Below are 6,000 nucleotides of genomic sequence, written 5' to 3' on the forward strand. Positions count from 1 at the left end.
ACAGTGTTAGAGCGACGGCTGCAACCTACAGCCTTTAAACTAGCGATTAAAATGCTGACAGTAAACTCGTCAGTCCAGATGTTACATTACTTTGTGATACTTAAGAGTTAAAACAACTGAGACAGGCTGATTAAAATAACAGCTGTCAGTTCTCTCATTCAATATATGAAGACTGGAGATCACACTACTGATTTCGGTTCATTTAATATGTGAGTGCACTGATTCATTCTCAACTGGACATAAATGATGATCAAAGGTTGTATATATGATGTATTCATCCAATCCCAGCCTCTAACACAGTGCGCTGACTCTTAGCTTTGAATGTCCAGTATATTCTAATCAGTGCAATTTCAGCATTCACTGAACCTACAGTATCTACACCTGTGTGGCAAATGTGTGGGAGCAGGTTTACTTTATGTAAACAGGATTAGATCGCGGCCACGCAGGTATGTCCGCTTCATTTATACGAAAGCAACAGCGATATTCCACCACTGTTTCACCATAAATAAATAACATCAATGTAACTAAAGATAATGCAGTAATTGATCCTTTTATTGATTTCACACAGATACATACAGGTCATTTCCTAAAAAAGGGAAATGTACTATTAACATTCTATTACATGTATGTGATTATTACAGATGTAATTCATATTTCAGAGTAGTAATTGTAAATTACTTCGTGTAATCAAGATGAGAGACCACGGCTATAAAAGCGAAGGTGGATTTGGGAAGTCTGTCGCAGCCATGTCCTGTCCGTATACGCGAGCCACCCATTGCGGAAGGTGCAAGATTGATAAGGAGAGTCCTCAGAATTCAGCGTATATTGCGGGACAGACAGGATCCTTTAGCTCAGCGCGACAGTGTGCTCATTGAGAGATATCGATATTCCCGTGAGGGTATTATTTACTTAACCAACTTGTTGACGAGGGGGTGCAGGACCACCACCTGTCTTTGTTTGCTCTGCCCTTTTCTTGGTTGCTGTTATGAAAAAAATAAACAAATTATTTCAGGGTCTCTTTCCAAGAGACGAAAAGCAATATAAGTGATAAATATTACCATTCTGTAGAATATTCTTATATTTCACTTTTACTTGTTCCCATGTTCTAGTGGGTCCTGTTGTGGCTCTAATGTGAAAGGGGATATAATATAACATATTATAATGTAATATAATATTGGATAATATAGTGTAATATAATAAATCTACCCTACCGGCTACTGGTGTTGGCCAGAGGGGCCGATGGCGCGATATGGCAGCCTGGCTTCTGTCAGTCTGCCCCAGGGCAGCTGTGGCTACAACCGTAGCTGCCTCCACCAGTGTGTGAATGTGAGAGTGAATGAATAGTGGCATTGTAAAGCGCTTTGGGTGCCTTGAAAAGCGCTATATAAATCCACTCCATTATTATTGTTATTATTAAATCACTTACGAGTTTAATTTGTCAGCAACTTCCTGCCAGCCCTCTCTCCTTGCTTTTGCAGCCTTTGCAGTGTTGCCTTGCGTTCTGATTAAACTCTGAAACTCCTGAAATCCCTCACTCAGGAGTTCTTGGTCTGCTGCTGAAAAATACCGAGCGCTCTCCTTCGACATTTTCGCCGACCAATCAGAGGGTTGCCGATCAATGTTTCTACTATCGATGCGTAGCCCCTGTTAAGCCACCCAGTGATCTCACATTACTTCATCCAGCTGTACTAATCGTCAACAGCAGGTGTGCTCGGGGAACCGGAATAGCGAGCTCACGGTTAGCGCGATGATTTGGTCTTGGATGTGTCATTTGATCTTGGATGTAGTAAGCGACATACGAAGAACGGGCCCCTGGACTTCATGCATGAGAGACGGCCTCAGTGATGATGGACTCTGCATCCTCTACTTTACCTCCTAATCTCTTTCTCTTTAACACACAATTAAAATCACTCCAAAAGAGTGTAAACTTACTGAGGAAGTCTAACTTGTACACATTTGTACTTTTACTTGTTTTCTGAGTTATATTTAAGAAGAGTAAAGTTATTCACAAAAAGTTTTTATTCTTCTGTATTTATTCTCTTGTATCATGTGCCACAGTCATACTGAACTTTACAGACCTGGTGAATTGGAGAAAAAAAAATCACATTTATATATATATAATAAATATATACATATATATTAGGGGTGCAACGATATTCGTATCGATATTGAACCGTTCGATACAGTGCTTTCGGTTTGGTACGCATATGTATGAACAATACAACATTTGTAATTTATTTTATCAACTTTCCTTCTGACGATGCTGTCTGTGTTGAGCGCTCAGTGGATTTGCGCTCGACAGTGCAGCCTAGGCGGAGCAGTCGAGCGCAGATCCACTGAGCGCAGGGCAAGCTAGCGAGACAGAAGTTAAGCTCACCTTGCAACATTGCAAACTGAACCTCCCCCACCCTCATTCAGATCTGGTGTTTGGAACTATTTTGGTTTTCATGTGAAGCATGACCCTGAAGGTAAGCGAGTCATGGACTAAAGTAAAACAGTATGTTGGATGTGCCATGCAATGCTCAATTACATGGGTGGGAGCTAGTGTGTTAGCGCAGTTAGCTCGTTAACGTGTTGGCCGTCCAGCCCCATGCACGGGGCGATCGGCGGTAGCTCGTTAACGGAGATTTGCCGTGTTGTGGCGTTAACATCATTTCAGATTAACGCTGACAGCACTAGTGGGAACACAACGAATATGACTGCACATTTACTCCGACAGCATCCTAGTGCAAAGACAAGTGGAAGCAGACAAAAACAACAAGCACGCATGCTACAAACTTTACCCGAGTCATTTAGACAGCCGTTAGCACAGGATTCTCCTTATGGGGACCTGATATGTTTAATGTGCTGCTGAGAATATAGCCCAGAAGAAGCGGATAGTATAGCTTTTATTTTGAAAGAGCCATTTCTCTGTAATAAACTCTCTTTTCCAAAGATGAGGGATTTCTCCATCAGATAGATTTATTATTTTATTACTTTGTTGTTTCAGCAACATTAAATTTAAAAGCTGTACTTTTGAGTTAAAATATATATTTATAATTTTAATAAGTGACAAATTAAAAAGGCATGAACATAACACATCTTCCTCTATGCTTTCTCCTTTCACCCCCCCCCCCCCCCTCCCCCGGTCCTTTTCCTCTTTCTCAGACAAACCTTTCCCTCCTCATCTCTCTCTCCCATCTGTCCCAATGTGTCTGTTATGTTGTGGTTTATTGTGTTTGAGTCACCCCATAAGACATGAGGCGTTATAGTTGTGAGGGGGTGAGAGCCCAGCTGGTGCAGGCCTTGTGGCTGTCAGGAACACACAACAAGACTTTGTGTTTCAAGGGAAACAATGCCACATATCTCTAAAAAATGGCACCTGTAATATTTTAATGATATTGTAAGTGTTCTTCAAATTCTCAATCTTTTTTAAAAGTTCATTTTCCATTACAGTATTTCACTCCAACATTTCAGCTTTAATGATGATATTGAAATAATTTTCACGTGCATTATCTTGATGCATGCTCCATCATCCAGGTAAGGAATTCCCAGGTGATTCCGTTCAACTGGATGTAGCGCTTTCAGTGGGACCAACGTTTCGTCACCCATCCAAGCGACCCCCATTACTGCTGGAAAAAAAAGAATTTGGTTTGTTTGGGGTTTTCTCTAATCCAAACAGTATCAATGTCAGCCATATAATCTCAAATAATACAGGCACTTAAATCCTTTAATAGGTGGGGCTGAAGGTTCTATGATCTTTTTCTTTACAAGGATAATTTCTTTTAACTTTTCACCTTAATTTGTTTGACCACACTCATCGGATTGGCCAATGTTTACAACAATAGGAGGGTCCAAGAACTGTAGAAATCATCAGTTCAACATTATAACTATTATTATATGTGAGTACAAGTTATTGAGATGGGTCACCATTTTGGCGAGGTCTGGAAGAAGATCCAAACTGTCGCACCCAAATGAAATAAAACTGAGTAGGATGTTCAGGAACAACCACGGTTCAAACCTGCCACGAACTGGTGGAACACCAGCATCAAGGCTCACAGTGAGGCAAGCTTTACATCGCCATGGGCTGACACGGTGCCCCTACTCCAAAATCAGCACTATCAAGCTTGACTGAGATCTGCAGCTGCCCACTTGGACAATTCAAATGTCCCCTGAAGCCAAACTTTTCCCTTGCTCTCTCACTCTCTCTCTGTCTCGTCTCTGTTAACTGTTCCTGCGTCCCCCTCGTTATCTCCTCCCATTATCTCTCTAATCCATCTCATTTCCTCTCAGTTCTCGTGTCATGTTGTGAGTTAGTCTGCGTCTTAGTCTTTCCTGTTTTATTTTGCACTCCATGTTCAGTGTGTTTAGTTTTGCTTCTTCTGTCTCGTTGTGTCTAATTTGTCTCAGCACTAGGAGAGTCCTGGTGGTTCCAAACTTCTTCTTCATTTCTTCATTTATGGATGATGGAGGCCACTGTGCTCAATGGGACCATTAAAGCTGCAGAAATGTTTCTTCCCCAGATCTGTGCTCGTTACAATCCTATTCCCGTGGTCTATAGACAATTACATGGACTACAAGGCTTTGTTTGTGCTTGACTACACTGCCAGCTACACAGAGACAGGTGTGTGCCTTTCCAAATAATGTCCATTTGACTGAATTTACCTCATGTGGATTCCAGTCAAGTTGTAGAAACATCTGATGGATGATCAGTGGAAACATGATGCACCTGAAGCCAGCCACACCTGCTGACAGTCATACTGATGATCGTTGTCACTGGCTCACTATTTAACAGAGTGGCTGAGCTTCAGTCAACACTAGATTGTTGAGTGACATGTATCGCAGTGCATGCACTGTATTTGTCCAAAATGACAAGAGGTATCTTTGCATGACTAAAAGTGACGATTTCAAACCTAAGATCAGTGTACCAGCGATGCAGTGGTGCCTCATGCATCTGACTGCCAGTGTTACTGGTATTTTGCACAAAGTGATGTAATAATGAGGGAGGATTAGCTCTGAATTCTTCAGCTTCACCACTGCCAAAGTGTCCAGCAGAGGTGCAGTTTGGAAAACTGAACCAAATGTCAGCAGCAATCTATGAGACAAACAAGAGACTGAACAATATGTGTTGATGTTGGCCGTGGCTACAGCTTCCTGAAAAAGAAGAAACCCAAGAGCTCAAACTCTAAAGGCCTCAGTTACCATATTAAATATTAACATTCATGACAATACAAAAAAGACAAAGATGACTAGTTTAGAAAGGCTGTCAGGAGAAAGCTGCTTATTTCTAAAAGGACCATGGCGTATAGGAAAAAAGCACTACATAAGAACCTGTCCTTTTACCATTTACAGGACCAAAGTGGATTCAAAGTTCTGAAGTTAGAAGCAGGACATTAGAGTTAGAATGATCCAGGTCTTTATATATTTAAAAGATTCCTGATAAGAGAGGTTGGAGGTTGGCCTATAATTAGCTAAGACAGCTGTTTTTTTAAGTAATGGTGTAATTACTTAAAGGACTGAAGAACAAAGTCCAATAATTGAGCGATCACATTTAAGACCATTCAGTATTGATTAATGGACAGTAACACATCTTAAAGCCTAATAGCATGATATACTCATCTTATTCCAGTTTGTTTCAGCTGTATCTGTGCAGACCAGTTTTCATTAGACTCACAGGGTCCCTGTGGAGCACGTTTTACAGATGAAGTGAAAAATGACCATTTACACTGTGTTAAATTGAGCCAGTTAATTATACTGTGCCTTGTAAATCTTTAAAAATGATTGTGAGAGTGTAACTTCCTCTGAATGTGGTCTGGGATAAAAGGAACTCTTTGTGCCTGGACTTTGTGTGTGTGTGTGTGTGTGTGTGTGTGTGTGTGTGTGTGTGTGTGTGTGTGTGTGTGTGTGCACGAGTGTTATGGTGTAATGTCCCTTAAATAATATGTTAATGGTGTGAATGGTGTGCAGGGCAGGACTGTTTATTCTAAGCACAACTACGCATGGATGGCAGCACCTGGTAGA

This window comes from Maylandia zebra, linkage group LG14 (assembly GCF_041146795.1).
Source record: "Maylandia zebra isolate NMK-2024a linkage group LG14, Mzebra_GT3a, whole genome shotgun sequence".
NCBI lineage: Eukaryota > Metazoa > Chordata > Actinopteri > Cichliformes > Cichlidae > Maylandia > Maylandia zebra.